General features: G+C 38.6%; 1 protein-coding gene across 4 annotated transcripts in view; it reads left to right on the top strand.

The window, feature by feature from the left end:
- The window catches only part of SMAD9 (SMAD family member 9), a 72226-nt gene that overhangs the window by 8233 nt on the left and 44362 nt on the right, over positions 1-19631 (top strand). For 2 of the 4 annotated variants that reach the window (XM_059377821.1, XM_059377822.1), the window contains exon 2: positions 1600-1806. The gene's annotated coding sequence lies outside the window, so the exon portion shown is untranslated. Of the gene's footprint in view, positions 1-616; positions 1043-1599; positions 1807-19631 lie in introns of those variants that run through there. The other 2 variants (XM_059377820.1, XM_059377823.1) reach the window with 2 other exon arrangements.

Raw genomic sequence — 19631 nt, 5'->3', positions numbered from 1 at the left:
GCAATATGACAGCACCTTAAGTAGAAAGACTATGCACAGGAAGGAGGAAATGCATTATATGGTTCTGCCTGTCCCAGGAGTTTGTTATCTTACATCAGCAAAGCAGTGGGCTATAGGTCGAAAGGTAGCCTAATTACATAGGCCTTAATAATACAGTAGATATTGTTATTGATAATCACACTGGATTTTACCTTCATTCATGCAGCATTTATTGTATGCCAAACCTAGCGTTAGGCAATTCAGACCATTCTGTGGCATAGCCTGGGGTTTTCCCTAGGAGCTGGGTGTCTCTGGGGAAAACAAGTAACAAATATAAAGAAGCAAGTGTCCTCTGTGCTTTCAAGAAGGTATATATATGCCGGGTGCTGTGGAAGCCCAGGAGAGCTGCGGATAGCTGATTAACGCTGCTGCCTGGGGCTCTGGGGAGGTTTCCAGGATGTCACTATGCACAGGCCCCAGGGCAGAGGGGAGGCAGTGAAGACAGAAGGAATGAGGATTGATGAGACAGAGAATGTAGTTTGAGGAGAAAGATTTTGAAGAGCCTGGTTTGAAAGTGATGTTAAAAGTACTAACTCTTACCCAGGATACTGTTTTTTTGTTTTTGTTTTTTTTTTTGGAGGTGGGGGGATGGGTGGTTTCCATGTAAAATATATAAATGCATGCGCATAGTAGAAATTTGGAGACAGAGTGCCTGGCTGGTTTAGTCAGTGGAGCATGCAACTCTTTTGATTTTGGGGCTGTGAGTTGGGGCCCCACATTGGGTATAGAGATTACTTAAAATAAAATCTTCAGAAAAAAAAAGAAATTGGACAAATCTATATATACATGTATGTGACAAACATTTTATTTTATTTTTAAAGATTTTATTTATTTATTTGACAGACAGATCACAAGCAGGCAGAGAGTAAGGCAGAGAGACGGGGAAGCAGGCTCCCTTCTGAGCAGAGAGCCTGGTGTGGGGCTCAATCCCAGGACCCTGGGAGCATGACCTGAGCTGAAGACAGAGGCTTTAACCCACTGAGCCACCCAGGTGCCCCTACATGTATGTGACAAACATTCTAAAGCACAAATACAACACTTTTAATCCCAAGCCCTAGAAATAGTTTCCGTCCCATTCTGCTTCGGTCTCACAGCAAGGTACGTCACTAAAAAGTGTGACAGGATCTGCTCTGGACTTGGAAAGACAGGACAATAGTGGCCCAACAGGGAGGGTACTTTCTTGGGGGTGAGTGGATGTGGGGAGGCCTAGAAGGACATACTCATGAGGGATGTCCAGGATGGATGGAGCGTAGCTACGAAATATATGGGAGGGTCCATCCAGGGGATTTAATGACCTATTGAATGTGGCCTTGAGGAAGAAGAGAAATAAGATTTCCCTGGGGGTTTTCTGAGTCTTTTTCTTGCTCGGGCAAGTGTAGTGTTATACAGAATGGTTTTACTACCCTTCAAGTCCTCTCTGCTCTGCCTGTCCATCCCTCCCCTCCCCAGGTCTTGGCATGGAGTTCATTACTACATTGGAATGTATTGCATTTAAGGATCCTGGAGTGTAGAAGTCAGTGGTGGTCAAATTTTAATTAAAAAAAAATTTTTTTTTTTAAGTCAACAGGGCCTTTTTATCAAAGAAGCCTCATTAAGTAAAGCTGAATGAAGAGGGCTGCTTTGGTGGATGGTGGCATCTGCAGAGGGACAGAGTCGAGAGCTTTGCCCTCCCCCTGGAGTCCAGCTCTGCCCTGCTGTCTTGCTGCGTCTGACCGAGTCTCTCTGCGGTCTCCAGATTTCTGAAGAACACCGTTTACAAATTGCTCGGTAAGCAAGGCTGGAGCTGGAAGGAAGGTCTGGTCGTTCCCAGATCCAGTGACCTCAAACTCTTGTACTTCTGAGACCTGCTGTCTGTTTTTCAGTAGTTCTTCTGTTTGTCAGTTTGGTTTGGTTTGGCTTGTTTTGGTCCCTTCCCTTGGGGTGCAGCTGCCAGCTTTGATTTCATTTTGCTGTCACGTGCCCCCAGGAGCATCTCCTCATCCTTCTCCCAGTGTGCTGCTCTAATGTGCTGTAAACTTGGAAATCATATAAACATGCTTGTTTAAATGTAGCCAAAGGCAGTTGCAAGTAGGTCCTGTGTGAGCTTTTCTGTGCAGACTCCATAAGACCTCTTTTGGCACGTAGACATTTGCTTGTCGCTTGTTCTCAGTTAGGTTTTGCACAGGTGGAACTGCTGGATAGACAGATTTTATACAGTGATCACCTCATGTCTCTCAGGGTCTATTTATCTTCTCGCCTTCTCCCTCGGAACTATATAGAAAGTATAAATTATGGCCTCAGAAATATCTGTCCCCTAGCCCTGCTGGGTGAATAGTAGCATTTCATCCTGAGTAGGCAGAAAATGATGCCATTAAAAAAATAATAATAAGTTTGATTCCTAATGCAATGCTAGTATGTTGAGATACTGTTTTTCTTTTTATGTGAACATTGATCCTCTTTTTTTCCTTTTTTGCCTCTGATCTTTCTTTGAGGTTGTTTTACTTTATCTTTCTTCCTTTCTTCTTTTTTGGCACCTTTTACTTCTATAATAAGGCATGTAGGAGGAATAAGCAGAAGTAGAACTACTTGTTAATAATAAAAAATAGTTATCATTACATTAATTTACAGTTTTCAGACTGTTTTTGCATGCTTCCTTTCAGTACGAAAAGTAATAATTTTTGTTCCAGTTTTGCAGCAGAGGAAACAGGATCAAAGTGGTTAATTACTTAACGGTCACACTTAGTGATGGAGCTAGCGTTCAGACTCAAGTCTTCTTTGCCCAAATATTCATTATATCATGTTGCATCCTGTTCCTGGAGACACTAGTTACCTTGTGGGCCCTTTTAAACTTGAATAATAAAATACCACATTTGTGGGGTGGTATATATTATCTCCAAACATATGCTGACAATAAGAAGAACGTAGTGTGGAATGCTAGAAACTTAGGCAGTAACCTTTTCAAGACAGTGTTGATGTTCTCTTACAACAGTCTTATGAGTTACTTACCCTTAATTTTTTTTTTTTTTTTAGGCTTTTATTTATTTATTTGATGGAGAGAGACATAGCGAGAGAGGAAATACAAGCAGAGGGAGCAGGACAGGGAGAAGTAGGCCTCTGGTTAAGCAGGGAGCTCAGTGCGGGCCTCGATCCCAGGACACTGGGATCATGACACTTAATGATTGAGCCACCCAGGTGCCCTTAATCATGTTCTAAATATTGAGAATACTACTTTAAAAAAAAATTATAGCATTCTGAATCTACTTTAAAAGCGGCCCAAATGATTAGGCATGTTTGTTAGATCCCCTGTTTGCTGCTCTAATGTCTATTCCTCTTTCCTTTCACGACATTTGTCATAAATAAAATATCAAACAGGCAAAAGAATCATAATTCTGTCTCCAAAAGAAGTGGTACTCTGCAACAATAAAAAAATTCTCTTTATTTATTTTTTATTTATTTATTTTTAAAGATTTTATTTATTTGTCAGAGAGAGCGAGAGTGAGAGCGAGCACAGGCAGAGTGGCAGGCAGAGTCAGAGGGAGAAGCAGGCTCCCTGCGGAGCAAGGAGCCCGATGTGGGACTCGATCCCATGATGCTGGGATCATGACCCAAGCCAAAGGCAGCTGTTTAACCAACTGAGCCACCCAGACGTCCCTATTTTTTATTTTTTAAATGTATTTTTAAAAATATTTTATTTATTTATTTGACAGACAGAGATCACAAGTAGGCAGAGAGGTAGGCAGAGAGAGAGAGGAGACAGCAGGCTCCCTGCTGAGCAGAGAGCCCGATGCGGTGCTTGATCCCAGGACCCTGGGATCATGACCTGAGCCGAAGGCAGAGGCTTTAACCCATTGAGCCATCCAGATGCCCCAGTCTTTATTTTAAAAAATAATTCTAAATTTCCACTGAAACTTAAGAAATGATGTCCAGTCAGCATTGACATTCCAGCTGAAAAATCAAACTAGAGGAGTGGTTGAGAGAACCGTATCCCAGGGATTTAGGTGAATGTAAATCAAAACTTTCCCAGTGGCTTATTAAGTATAAATGCCGGTGACACCAGTTTACCTCAGGACTTCCTGTCATGAGTACAAGCCTGCCTACCACGGTAACCCTGTCTGGGTTTAGTCAGAACACATCATTTTTAGTCAGGGACTTTTGTTTTATGTGAAATTCAGTATTAACATAAAAAGTGTTTTTTGGACTTCTGTTTTAAAATGAGATTGCATAGGGCGCATGGGTGGCTCAGTCATTAAGCATCTGCCTTCGGATCACGTTGTAATCCAGGGGTCCCGGGATCGAGTCTCACATTCTCCCTTTCCCACTCCCCCTACTTGTGTTCCCTCTCTCGCTGTGTCTCTCTCTGTCAAATAAATAAAATCTTTAAAAAATAAAAATAAAATAAAATGAGATTGCGTGTGTGCGTTAGGCATTATGAGGTTTTTGATATATTCGTGGGCTTTTATTGAATGTGACCCTTGCAGTCATTACGTAGTGACTCTGGGCCACAGTTAATCCAAATCCAGAAATGAGGATAAAAATTAGCTTCAGATATTCTTGTACTTAGTTGTGTATTATAGGATAAATTTATTAACCCAATAATATTTTCTTGCAGTAGATTCTGTTACATTTCTATTCCAGGAGGGATCGTAAAGTTTTATGAAAGAGTGAATTTCAAAATCTGTGGACTTCCTAATGGATTTGAAGTCATATAGATTTTGGACTATTAGTAGATTTTATTACAACTTTAAATGTCAGGTGTGGGGTACCTGGCTCAGTTGGTTAAGCATTGGACTCCTGATTTTGGCTCAGGTCTTGATCTCAGGGTCTTGAGATCAAGCCTCAGGCTGCCTGCTTAGTGCAGAACTGCTTGTCTCCCCTTCCCCTACCTCCTTACTCACCTCCTCCCCTCCTTCTCCATTCCCGCCCCACACTCAGGCTCTCTCTTTTTCAAATAAATAAATCTTTCATAAAAAGAAAATCTTTAGGGATGCCTGGGTGGCTCAGTTGGTTAAGCAGCTGCCTTCGGCTCAGGTCATGATCCCAGCGTCCTGGAATCGAGTCCCACATCGGGCTCCTCGCTCAGCAGGGAGCCTGCTTCTCCCTCTGCCTCTGCCTGCCACTCTGTCTGCCTGTGCTCGCTCTCTTTCCCTCTCTCTCTGTCTGATAAATAAAATCTTAAAAAAAAAATCTTTAATAAATACACATCAGATGTATTGGTGCATGGAAAGATTTAGATTTCTGCTTTCTTTCAGAATGCTCACAGTTGAATCTGTGGATGTTTGTTGAACGCAATTATTTGTTTTCAAGGAATTTTATAGTTTATATTACAAAAATAATATAAATTCCAAGAAAATAAAGCTCAATAATGTTGATTGATACTATGCAAAATTGGTATTGGCTGGTTCTGGGATAAAAAATATACTTCATTTTAAAAATAAGCTTTCTGGACATTGTTCGTATTTTCCCTTTTTTCTTAGGGTAGAAGCAAATGATACTTTAAAAATAGTACTTCCTTTCTCTCCTAAGCTATGGCCATCAAAGAAAATTGATATGTTTACATGAATCAGCATTAAGTGGAAGAAAGGATCTGAAAGGCAGGCAGAATGCCAGAGAGTGTACAAAACTGTGCTTGTCTTTCACTGAGTATGGGCTTTGGAAGGAGATTATCCTATATAATTGGGCCTGGGGTGTGTGTGATTTCCTAGCATTTTATGTTATGGGGGATTTTAATTTCTTTCAAGGATTCCTTGTACCAATGGCACATTATTTTCCATCTCGAAATTAGATTTAAAAAAAAATACCCTCAGATTTTTGTAGAGGGAGACATTATTTGTAAAATCCCTTGAAGGTAGTGATGAAGCAAATTATTATAACATTTGGAGTAAGGCTTTTCTTTATTGTGGTAGAAATACATAAAATTTACCATTTTTACCATTTAAGTATACAAATCAGTAGCATTAAATTCATAGCATTATTGTGCAGCTATCACTACCAGCCTTCTACAGAACCTTTTCACCCTCCCATGCTGTAACTCTGTCTCCATTAAACAGAACTCCCCATTCCCCTTTCTCCGAGTTCCTAGTAACCTCTGTTCTACTTTAGATCTTCATAAACCTGCCTATCCTAGTTACCTAATATAAGTGGAGTCAAACAAAATTTGCTTTTTTGTGTCTAGCTCATTTTATTAGTATAACTTCTTCAAATTTTATTCATTATGTAGCCTGTATCAGAATTTCCTTCCTTTTTAAAGCTGAATATTATTGCTTGGTGCATATCTACCACATTTTGTTTATCCGGTCATCTGTTCATGGACACTTAGGTTGTTTCCCTCCTTTTGGCTGTCGTGAGTAATACTACTGTGAATACTGGTGTACAAGCATCTGAATACCTGTTTTCAGTTATTTTGTGTGTATATATCTAGGAGTGCAATTACTGGGTCATTTGGTAATCCTACATTTAATTTTTGAGGAGCTGCCAAACTGTTTGACACAGTGTCTGAGCCATTTCTTATTCTCACTAACAATACACAAAGATTGTCATTTTCCATATCCTTGCCAAGACTTATAATAAGTTTCTGTTTTGTTGATCATAGCTATCCTAATGATTATGAAGTAGTATCTCATTGTGGTTTAGATTTGCGTTTCCCTAATGACTATTGATGTTATCATGCAATCATATTGTTGACCATTTATATATCTTCTTTGGAGAAAAGTCTATTCCTAGTGCTTTGTCCACTTTTGAATTATACTGTTTGTTTTTTGGTTGTTGAGTTAAAAGAGTTCTTTATATATTCAGGATGTAAATCCTTATCAGCTATATGAGTTACATGGAATGTTATTTTGAATGGAAAATTTCTTTTTTATTTTTTTTTAAAGATTTTATTTATTTATTTGACAGAGAGAGATCACAAGCAGGCAGAGAGGCAGGCAGAGAGAGAGAGAGGAGGAAACAGGCTCCCTGCTGAGCAGAGAGCCCGATGCGGGACTCGATCCCAGGACCCTGAGATCATGACCTGAGCCAAAGGCAGCGGCTTAACCCACTGAGCCACCCAGGCGCCCTTGAATGGAAAATTTCTAAAACATCTTGTAAATATATTTTCCACCTACTTCTGTATGTGATTTTTTACATTTAAGAATTAATTCACAACATGTGGTCATATAAATGGAGGGAATCACATATTTTTTTAAAAAATTCTTTGCTTTTAAAGCCTACCAGCCTTAGATCACATTAATTTTGAACAAATCAAGGTTAGATTAGAGGATATCTAGCCAGGATAAGAGATCACAATTCAGTGTGTGGTATAACTTCCAGTGAAACAGCATTTAAACTGCAAATGAAATTAGAAGGGAGGTTTGGCCTTGGTAGGTTTAGAAATTTGGATCACTGAAGAAAAATTAGCTGTCATCTTTTAGAGTCTGTTTTTTTCCCCTCAGTGTCCTCCTTATTTAAAAATGTTCATGAGAGGGCGCCTGGGTGGCTCAGTGGGTTAAGCCGCTGCCTTCGGCTCAGGTCATGATCTCAGGGTCCTGGGATCCAGTCCCGCATCGGGCTCTCTGCTCAGCAGGGAGCCTGCTTCCTCCTCTCCTCTCTCTGCCTGCCTCTCTGCCTACTTGTGATCTCTCTCTGTCAAATAAATAAATAAATAAATAATCTTTAAAAAAAAAAAATGTTCATGAGAGTTGTAAAACACCTACATGAGAAATAGGAATTTTTAAGCCTTGGTTCTAGTTCCACTTTTGACATATTGATATATTGATAGTGTTGAAACTCCAGAAACAACTAAACCAAAAACTAAGGACATTAAAAAAAATTTAAGACCTTTTGAACAAGAAAAGGATGATAGATATTTTTAGTCTCACTTATAAATAGAATCTTAAAAAAAAACCCAAAAACCGGGTTTATAGAATAGATATGTGGTTGCTGGAGGCTGGGGATGTGATGTGGTCAAAATGGGTGAAGGGGCCCAAAAGGTACAAACTTCCTGTTGTAAAATAAATCATGGAATGGAACGGAATGGTGAGATAGTTAATACTGTATTCTATATTTGAATGTTGCTAAGAGAGTAGATCTTAAAAGTTACATCACAAGAAAAAACTGGTGACAGATGTCAACTGTGCTTACTGTGATCAGTTTGTAATATATACAATATTGAATTACTGTGTTGTACATCTGAAATGAATATAATGCTTTATGTCAATTATATCTCAATCAATGGAGATTATAGGAAGAATAGATTAGAGGAGAGAAAGAACAGGATTAGAGGGGAATGACCAGAAATAAAAATCTAGCAGTTTCTCCTGGCACTGGGGGCAGGACAATTCTTTGTTATGGGAGCTGTTCTCTGAGATGTTTAGCAGCGTCTCTGGCCTGTATGCCCTGGATGCCAGTGGGACTCTCTCTTTCCAGCCAACTTGTGGAGCCAGAAATGTCTCCAGACATGGCCAAGAGACTCACAGGGAGTGAAGTCATCCCTCAGAGAGAACCAGTAGTCTAGGGTGATGAGAGCCTGAGCTGAGTTCTAACAGCAGAATGGTGATGAAAAGGGGGGGGGGGGGAAGAAAGCGAAATTTTGAGTACAGGAGAGGAAGAAATTTTCTGGTAGTTAAAATTTATTAAATATCTACTATTTCCCAGGCATCGGCACTAGGTGATATAACATAATAAAGGTCATTTAACATAATTAGTAATAAATATTTATTAAGTGCCAATCTTAGGCAAAACATTGGTGCTACACAGGTGAACAAGACAGTCAAGTTCTTAAAGACTCTGCCATTTAATAGAAGAGAGATATCTGAACAGACAAGTTATGATCCAAAGTGAAAATCGTCATGTGTGTAAGGTACTGACTGAGAGGAGCATTCTGTCTGGGGAAGTCACAGAGGCCTACAAGACCGGAGCTGCATTTGAAGGAGAAATAGCAATTTCGCCTACTGGAGTGGATTTTGTAGGGGTGGTGGTGAACTGCCCCATGGTCTTAATTGCTAAGATGAAGACCAAGTTGAGGCAAAACTCTCTCCAGGCTGTCACTGCTGTCCAGGGAATAAAACTCCCGGATGGTAATTAAACCTAGGATGATTGCCTGGGGCAATTGTGCATTTTCCCTGAGGCATGAGTAGAGCAATTAGCACCTGGCAAATCCCAGAGATATGCAGTTTTAGTGCTAGTTTATATATTTCACATATTGTGTTAAATCATCAGCAGCGCCAAGAGGATAAGGAGATGCATATCTAAATCCCCTAATAAGTCAAACTCTGCCAAATTATATTGATAACACTTTGTTGATTTTTAACAGGTTAAATAAGAGGCATATTTGCATCATGTGGTTAACAGTTTTTTTTTTTTTTTTTTTTTTTACCAGTAGGTGTACTGTAATGGAACCTAGAAACAGATGGAACCATATGGCTTTATTTGTGGAGTGGCATATATTGTTTAATCTCAAGGCAGCAGTATTTGCTATTATGTAAGAAAAATGCAATTATTCAGTGGCAGTTTATATAATATATATTCAAGAGGAATGATCTCTTCATCCTTCCTTAATGATTTACATTTTAAAAATTTTGCAAATTGAAAAAAGTAACAAACACCAAAGAAAATTTGCCAATGCATTTATCGTGAGCTGTTCTACATGTACTCTAGCTCTGCTCTTTATTCACTGGCTTGGGTCCCATTAGTAACAATAGTGTTCAGACTTGCTGATGTCACTACCCAGTTATTTCATTTGACTAAATGTGATAGATGTATTTATTTAAGATTTTGTTCAGAATTTTTTTTAAAGGTCAGTATGGTACTTTTACATTTCAAGGAATGTTGTGTGATATGATTGTGAAATTACATTAACTTATCAACAGTACTTATTTACATATGCTAAAAGCTGTACAGACTCTTGAGATAAGATGCAAAAGCTATTTGTCCTTTCAGTCCACAGAAAACAATTCATGGTTATTCATTCTGTTTCATCTTATCTTCAAAAAATATAAAATGTTCAACATGATATTAACTACATGATTTTTAGATTTAGTACATTTGAATTGCTGACGACTGACTCATACACCAGAATGGTTACTGCTGCCCATGCCCTCCTGCCAGTATGGTTTTGAAAGGGTCCCTTGGCACTGGAGCCTGAGGCCTTAAGTCGCCCCTCCTTCCTGCCCTTTCAACTCTTCTTTGACCAGAATTGCTCAACCATGGTTATCTCTTCCTCTCCTCACCTCTCCTCCTCCCACCCCCACTCTTTTCTGGGAGCTGTGAATGATTCTATCTTCTCAAGAGCCCATTCATTCCTTTAGCAAATACTAAACACCTGCTACATGCTAGGCTTTAACTCTATGTGCTGGGGTGCAGAGGTGGACAAAAAATTCACATCCTAATAGAGTTTGTGTTAGGGGGAGGAAAAAGAGACAATGAACAATATAAATGAGTAAAATGCAAAGCAGTCTCAAAAAGGGTGAACAAAGTTGGAAAGCTCACACTTCCTAGTTTGAAACATCTTAAAAAGGTACAGTAATGAAAACTGTGGAATTGGCAAAGGACAGGCATAGAGATCAATGGAATAGAATTTAAAGTCCAGAAATCCAAGCATCTGTGGCCAACTGATTTTTGACAAAGGTGTTAAAACCATTCAGTAGTGAAAGAATAGTCTCCAACAAATGTTACTGGGAAAACTGGATAGCGATATGCAAAGCAATGAAGTTGGACCCCTACCTGACACTATTTCCAGTTAACTGAAAGTGATGAATGACCTAAATATAAGAGCTGAAACTATAAAGTTCTTTAAAGAAGTCAGAGGGGTTAATCTTTGTGACCTTGGATTTGGCAGTGGATTCTTATATATGATACTAAAAGCATAAGCAACAAAAGAAAAAGTGAATACATTTGATATCAAAATTAAAAACTTTTGCACTTCAGGGAGCATTATCATGAGAGCAAAAAGGCAACATATAGAAAGAGGGTAATATTTGCAAATCATATATCTCAGTATTTATATATCCAGAATGTATTTTTTAAAAACTCAAAAAAAAAACCCTCAAAAAATAAAAACCTTATAAAGCAACATTAAAAAAAAAAACACAATTTAAAAATGGGGGAAGGGGGGGACCTGGGTGGCTTAGTCGGTTAAGCGTCTGAATCTTGATCTCAGGGTTGTGAGTTCTAGCCCTGGTTGAGCTCCATTCTATGCTGTGGAACCCACCCTAAAAATAAATAAATAAATAGATAGATAAAAGACGTAAGGGACTTGAGCGACATTTCAGAAGATATACCAATGGCCAATAAGCTTGTGAAAACATGCTCAACACTATTAACCATTAGGGAAATTGAATGTAAAATGGTTCATCTGCTGTAGAAAATAGCTTGGCAGTCTCTCAAAATGTTAAGCATAAAATTACCATGTGATCCAGCAGTTCTCCTAGGTTTATACCCAAAAGAATTGAGAAGAGGGGCTCAAACAAATACCAGTACAAAAATGTTCATAGCAGTACTGTTTATTATAGTCTGAAAGTAGAAACAATTCAAAGGTCAATTAATGGTTGACTTGATGAATAAATTGCTCTCTATATATGCATACACACATACACACACACTCAATGAAAAAATATTAGCCATAAAAAGGAATGAAATACTGATATCTACTACCATGGGGATGAACTCTGAAAACATGTTAAGTGAAAGAAGCCAGATACAAAGGCCAGGTATTGCATGATTCCATTTATATGCAATAAGCAGAATAGGTTTCAGCCATAGAAATAGAGCGCAAGTAGAATATTACCAGGGTCAGGGGCCTGATGGTAGGGGTAGGACCTGGAAATGAGGAGAAATTGTATAATAGCTATAGGGTTTTACTTTGGGGTGGTGGGATTGATTTGGAATTAGAGGTAGTTGTACAACATTGTAAATGTACTAACTGCCACTGAATAGTTCACTTTAAAATGAATGATTTTATGTAATGTAAACTTCACTTTAACATAATTTGGAGAGGGGCACCTGGGTGGCTCAGTGGGTTAAGACTCTGCCTTCGGCTCAGGTCATGATCTCAGGGTTCTGGAATGGAGCCCTTCATCCGGCTCTCTGCTCAGCAGGGCGTCTGCTCCGCACCCCCTCCCGCCCCCCCCCAGCCACCTGCCTCTCTGCCTGCTTGTGATCTCTGTCAAATAAATAAAGAAAATCTTTAAAAAAAAAAAAAAAAAAGGAATCTTTAAATAAATAAATCCCTTTAAAAAAAAAAAAGAAAGAAAAGGGGCGCCTGGGTGGCTCAGTGGTTTAAAGCCTCTGCCTTTGGCTCAGGTCATGATCCCAGGGTCCTGGGATCGAGTCCCACATCCAGCTCTCTGCTCTGTGGGGAGTCTGCTTCCTCCTCTCTCTCTGCCTGCCTTTCTGACTCCTTGTGATCTCTGTCAAATAAATAAATAAAATATTAAAAAAACAAAGAAGAAGTTCAAATTTGTAATAGTCATATCAAGAAGCACATGAAAATTTGGGAATTTTGATTGATCAGATGAAATTTAACTAAAAGAACATTTGTGTATGTTTTAATTTTTGTAAGAATAGTAGCTTGATATGAAACTTAAGTAGTTAGAACTGTAAAGTGACTTGACTGATTTACATATGACTAAAGACAAAATGCATCTAGGTTTTGTTTTTGTTTTTGTTTTAGCATTTACTCTGAAACTCCAGAAAGCCAGTTTTCTGTATAGGGAGTGCTCTAAATCTGTTTTGTGTTTTTCCAAATTACAGCACAAGAAAGTATTGCAAATGAAGTAAAAATGCAACTTAGAATTAAAATTAAAAGTCAAATATTACTCTGACTACCAAAAACCTTTAAGAAACAAAATATTTAATAACAAAAATGCTTACAATATATCATTCATTGAAATAGGCAGACTGTGAGACATATCTATAAACAAATGCTCTTTTAAAATATGTTTTGTTTATAAAAAAGATTTAAAAATTCACAAAAATGTTAACAATGATTATTCTCTCTGTGTGGATGAACAGTGGTTGTTTGAGGGTTTTTTTTTCATTTTCAGTTTTTTTTTTTTTCATGAACATGAATTGTGTTTTACTTTTTACTTATTTATTTTTATTTTTTATTTTTTTGTAAAGATTTTATTTATTTACTTGACAGAGAGAGATCACAAGTAGGCAGAGAGGCAGAGAGAGAGAGAGAGGAAGCAGGCTCCCTGCTGGGCAGATGCAGGCCTATCCCAGGACCCTGAGATCATGACCTGAGCAGAAGGCAGCGCTTAACTCAGTGAGCCACCCAGGTGTCCCATGAATTGTTTTTTAAATCAAGGAGAGGAAAAACTCCCTTTCTATCCCAATTAAAGAAGGAAGTGAGAAAGAAAAGAAGGAAAGGCTAGACAGGACAGGGAAAGTAAGAGAAGATAGGAAATTCTTAACATTTACAAACATGCTACACAGAGTTCTGGTACATTTGTTTTTTTAATAATTTTTTATTTCTGGTACATTTTTAAATGAGAATGTTAGTAGTGGGGCGCCTGGGTGGCTCAGTTGTTAAGTGTCTGCCTTTGGGTCAGGTCATGATCTCGGGGTCCTGGATCGAGCCCCACATCAGGCTGTGTGCTCAGCGAGAAGCCTGCTTCTCCCTCTCCCCCATGCTTGTGTTCTCTTTTTGACTGTCTCTCTCTCGGTCAAATAAAGGAATAAAATCTTAAAAAAAAAAAAAAAAAAGACAGTGTTGGTAGAGGTGTGTATTGGAAACCTGGTGATTTGTAGAAAGTTTGGGAGAGATGGAGAGGAAGAGATGGTTTTTGAAAGATGTTTAGAAAGTAAACAGTCCACAGGACTGGTAAGAGAGTGGGTAGGATTGGAATGAGAGACTGAGGGAGAGGTCAGTTTTCTTTTTTATATTTGTCAATTTAAAACCAAGTCATTTCAAATCTATTTTGTAACTGTTACTCTTTGGTGTAGGTAGAACTGTGATTCTTCTTTCTGTGACAAAAACTCATGTCTAAGCCCTTTGGCTTTTGCCAAGGTGGTTCAAAATAACACTAAATCACAGAGTCTCAAGCTGCCCAGGAAAATGCTGTTTCTTTCCAATGGGTTAATATCTGAGTACAGAAACCATGATCTAGAGCCTTCTGTTATCTTCAGCCTAAACAACTACCCTGGGTAACTTAAAAAAAAAAAAAAAATCAATCAATCAATCAATCACTAAATTTTCTATGCCCAGATTTCCAAACTTAATGTGCAGCTGTTAGCAGACCAAGTTCTCTCCCTCTGATTATTTAAATCCACGGTAAACACATCTTTGTCTGAAATTCCATTTCATTTTCATTTAACACTAATCTAAATCTGAATTTTTAAAGATTTTATTTTATTTTATTTTATTTTTTAGATTTTATTTATTTATTTGACAGACAGAGATCACAAGTAGGCAGAGAGGCAGAAGCAGGCAGAGAGAGAGGAGGAAGCAGGCTCCCTGCCGAGCAAAGAGCCCGATGCGGGGCTTGATCCAAGGACCCTGGGATCATGACCCGAGCTGAAGGCAGCGGCTTTAACCCACTGAGCCACCCAGGCGCCCCTGAATTTTTAAAGATTTTAAAGCAGAATTATGATTTATGTTAAACCAGGGGTGATTTTTGACACAGAGGGTGATTTTTGCCCCCAAGGGAAACCTGACAATATCTGGAGAACTTTTTAGTTGTCGCAGCTTGTGGAGGGCGGTACTACGGACACATATAGCGAACAGAGACCAGGGCTGCTGCCAGACAGGACAGCCCCAAATCATTAAAATCAAGGGGAGAAAATGCAGTAGTGCTGAGAATGAGAAACCTGTGTAGGACCCTCAGGGGAACTTAGTAAGGAATAGATCCAAATAATTACAGTGTTGTTTATAGTAGAGGGATAGTTAGTCTATATGGATGTAGAGCATCGGGACTCATTAGAAAAAGGATGACCTGGGAAACTGAGAAAGACATGGATTTGAGGGCTTAAGGTTGATGGAGTGATAGAGGGATTAGCTGATTAATCTGACCTAAGGCCAACTAGTGCTGGCTGGAACTGCCTGCAGGAGATGGGGTGGGGGGCAGCTAGGCCATTTATAGAGTCCCTCACCACCAGATCAGGCAGAGAAAGGTGACAGCCGTCATTGCCACGAATGTGAAAAGAATGTGAAAAAGAGAGTGATGTAAATAAACTGATCATACATCACAGCCAAGGAGTGTTCTTGGGGTGGTACATATATCAGCAAGGGCTTAGATTACTGCCATCTTTTTATTTCGGACACTTAATCAACTTAATGCCACCCAGGCATCCCTCAATGCCTCTTTTAATGGGTTGGTTCAGGATTTCTAGGGAGACTTCACAGGGAGGTGAAAGGGATAACAACCTCAGAGGAGGTGACGTTCTCTGCCAGGACCAGAATCAGCGTGAGGCCATGCAGGGTGAGGGGCACATGGAAAGTACAGAGTAGCATCATGAGCAATGGTAGGGATCACATTCACAAAGGCAATCGGGAAGAATCTATGGGTGGGAGTGAACTTTGAAGAGGGGAGATGGAGGTCAGGAAGTACAAAAGGGGAGAATGAAGACAGAGGGCCAGGAAGGGCTAGTAATCCATAACATAATTAATTCTTAGATGCTCACTCAGTGTTCCATGGGTGGCTTGTAAGTTTATAACTTGTGTTTAGTGGATGCTTAAGAGAGGCTCGTTCTTAACCTTTTTGTTCCTTGTTCTGAGGCTCTTCTGATTGTAGATTACGGTCTTTTTCATAATCTTTGATTGGACTTTGGTTCTTAAATTTTGATCTGCTGAGGAATAATGTTAATTAACAAGAGGGACCATGTTATACATGTCCTCTGATATTTTGTTTTAAATTTATTAAATATTTTATTATATAATAGTTGATACTTTCATTTTTTAAGGGTTTTTTTTTTTTTTTTTGAGAGAGAGAGAATAAGAGAGAGAGCATGAGAAGGGGGAGGGTCAGAGTGGGAAGCAGGCTCCTCATTGAGCAGGGAGCCCACTACGGAACTTGATCCCGGGACTCCAGGATCATGACCAGAGCTGAAGGCAGTTGCTTAACCAACTAAGCCACCCGGCGCCCTGATACTTTCAAAAGAATATGTGATACATGTATAAAAATTATGAACATTTTAATAATATATGATAGTATAATAAGATTCAACATTAATAATGCTATATCTACCTGTTGTGCTGCTCCTTTGCCTCAAGTATTAATAGCTTGAATTTTGTGTTTTCACTTCTCTGATAGTTTAACTATAATTTCTTCACATATATATATCTATGATATCTTTTATTTTTAAACTTTAGAAAGATGATTCCATGTTCTGTGTAGTCTTCTAGGCTATGCTTTCTTTTAAAATTTAACATAATGTGTCTAAGATTAATCCTTGTGCATGTAGTTAATATATTTTTATTATTATATAATACTCCACTGTGAGATTTCATACATCCATACTTTAGTTGGTGGACGTTTGGGTTGTTTCTGCATTTTAGCTACTTTGAATGATACTGCTATGAATATTATATTTTGTCCAGTAGTGTCATTAGGATAGTGACTTTCAAATGGTTTTGTTTTTAACTATAACCCAACAGGACATACATGTCAATCTCTCTCTCTCTCTATGTATTACTTTAAAGCTTTAAGATATATTTTCTCCAATCGCTCTGATAAAATCCAGCCTATTTAAAAAAAAACTAATACAGATCCAGTAAACTCAATAAATGAACTAATTTCAGTAATCATTTCTCTCTGAGGACTGAAAACCAGTCTAGGGTATATATACTGGGCTGTGAAATTTGCTAGATCCTATGATATTAAAAATTCAACTTTACGGGCACCTGGGTGGCTCAGGGGTTAAAGCCTCTGCCTTCGGCTCAGGTCATGATATCAGGGTCCTGGGATGGAGCCCCACATGGGCTTTCTGCTCAGCGGGGAGCCTGCTTCCTTCTCTCTCTCTCTCTCTGCCTGCCTCTCTGCCTACTTGTGATCTCTGTCTGTCAAATAAATAAATAAAATATTAAAAAAAAAATTCAGCTTTAAAAAATGATGGCAAATTGCTACCAAAATGAATACTTCACCTATTCCAAATTGTGGTTAATCACATTCTTATCAACCCTTGACATTTCAGACAAAACTAGGTTTTCAGCAAGAAGTCTATTAACTTAGTAAACCAAATGAGGATATATTAATTATTTTTATGTATGTTCTAACTTTTTTTTAAAGATTTTATTTATTTATTTGACAGAGATCACAAGTAGGCAGAGAGGCAGAGAGAGAGAGAGGAGGAAGCAGGCTCCCCGCTGAGCAGAGAGCCCAATGCGGGACTCGATCCTGGGACCCCGAGATCATGACCTGAGCTGAAGACAGCGGCTTAACCCACTGAGCCACCCAGGCGCCCCTGTATGTTCTAATTTTAAAACTAAAAATTTCTTGCTGAATAAAGTGCCAAGACTTCTAGAAGACTAGAGAATACTGAGTCATCCTACAATTTGTTGAGCATTTGCCTAAGGATGTCTTCACATTTTCTTAGCTTAAAAATATATTTTCCTTTTTATTCTCTTCCCTCTGCTGCTTAAATATGCAACTATTGATCTATCTCAGTTGTGGCCTGTGCTTGATTATTTTAAAGTTAAGCATTACTGAGAAATTATCTGGGAAGTAAATGTTAAACATACTGAGAAAATAGCTATGTTGTCCTTGAGTAGTATGACACATTTCATTCTAAAAAGACTGAAATTTTTACGGATGGTTGATGATATCAATTTTAAGGCTCAAAGGATTGGTTAAATGTACATAAAATAGGCTGTTCAATGAAAAATTTTGGTTCACTTTTGGCAAAATGCAGCATTATAGTCCCAGCCTTAAATCTAAGACTGCATTAGTAAGAACTTCATTTAGCTTGTTTGTAGGCCTTGCTGTCATTTTAAGGTAGAAGATATCTTTCCTGGTATTTTCTTTGCACTTGCTAAGATAGTGCTTCCCCTCCTGGTGCATTCTGCTCCTGGCTTTTTCTGTGTTTCATGATTCCTTAGCATGTAAAAATCTACTTACTAGTCTGGAGGCAGTAACTGAATCTACATAGGGAGAAATTTTGCTCTGCACAATGACTAACTTCATTATTCATGGCTATCCTCTTGGTTGATGGGTGCTCAACTGTAATGTTCTAAGGCACTTGTCTTAGGCTCTAACTTCCCTACAGCTTAATCTTCCAAGTTAGTGGTACAATCAAGCTTAGTCACCCAACAGTGCCATTTTGTATATATTTCAACAAAATTGTCATCATCGTTAACAAAAATTTTTGCAGCATTGTCTTACACTCTGTCATTCTTTTGGGTGTGTGTTTTTCTGGCTTGAGAATATACAGAGCTCATTACATGGATGAGCTTACTCTTTTCCAGCGCAGATTCAGTTTTTTGTTTTGTGTTTAGTTTCTGGAGTCCTTTCTCAACAGTGAGAATCCATACTGTACATGTAAAGGCCTGCACAGAGGGAAAGTAGCAGTTAACACATGTGATGTGGAGTGGAAGGAGTAGATGAATTTCCTTGCAGAAATACTAGGAGTCTAGTTGGTGTCATGTTCAGTTATACCATGTCTGCCTTTGCAGAACATTCTGCCTGGAGAAAATGCAACAAGTTGGAGTTGCTCAAATTCATACCCTAGAGTCCATCCAGCGCTGGTCTAGGAAATAGGGCAACGGTCCTTCGGGTATCAGTTTCACTTGTGGGTCTCACTAGACCTGTACAGTGAAGAAAACACGCTGGGCTGGCGTTTTAGACCCTCTGTGATGAAATCACCCTGTTGCCACCTATGTTTAAAATAAGGATAAAGTAAAACAGTGCCCTCCCATAAACCATTTAGTAAAGCCTAAAATAGCCCCACAAGTATCCTTTATTATGTTTTTAGGACTCCAAATATTTTGAAGCAGTTTAATGGCATTGTATCCTGACTTAAATTTTTTTAATTCCTTAGGTAATGAAGATTTCTAATCTGAGAAGCCACTGTGTGGTTTTAGTACACACACAACACAGCCCCAGTGCATGGTAAAGACTAAATCTAAAAACTTTTGAGAATTACTTCAGGATCGCTTCCCAGAGGATATTTTTAAGAGTTTTTTTAGAAGTAATTCCTACTTTTTGTAGTGTGCCTAAGCACAAGGGAGGGTAGTAAAATGTTTTTGGTAAGTCATTCATTCTTCTCTAGATTGGTATTTCTCAGAGGACCTAAATGGGAAATAGTGAAAGTGAAAGGTCATTTGTTGTATTTAAAAATAATTATAGATTAGAGTTATGAAAGTTAGTAAGAAAATTTTTTTAGTATGCCTCATATACGTTACTTGTGTGTTGATATACGAGAGGCTCTGAATGAAAAATAGAGAGAATTTTTAAAATGTGAGAAATAGGGGGAAAAAAGTGTTTCTGTGTCCCTGTGTAATGTGGTTGTGATATACTATTCCTGCTGTGCCTCATGATCACGTTCCCCCATATTTGGGCTGAATTGCATTTTCTTTCTTTTTTTTTTTTTAAAGATTTTATTTATTTATTTGACAGACAGAGATCACAAGCAGGCAGAGAGGCAGGCAGAGAGAGAGGAGGAAGCAGGCTCCCTGCCGAGCAAAGAGCCCGATGTGGGGG

The sequence above is a fragment of the Mustela nigripes genome, chromosome 15 (genome assembly GCF_022355385.1).
Source record: "Mustela nigripes isolate SB6536 chromosome 15, MUSNIG.SB6536, whole genome shotgun sequence".
Lineage (NCBI taxonomy): Eukaryota > Metazoa > Chordata > Mammalia > Carnivora > Mustelidae > Mustela > Mustela nigripes.
The sequence above is the reverse complement of the archived record's forward strand: the minus strand, read 5'-3'. Positions and strand labels throughout refer to the sequence as shown.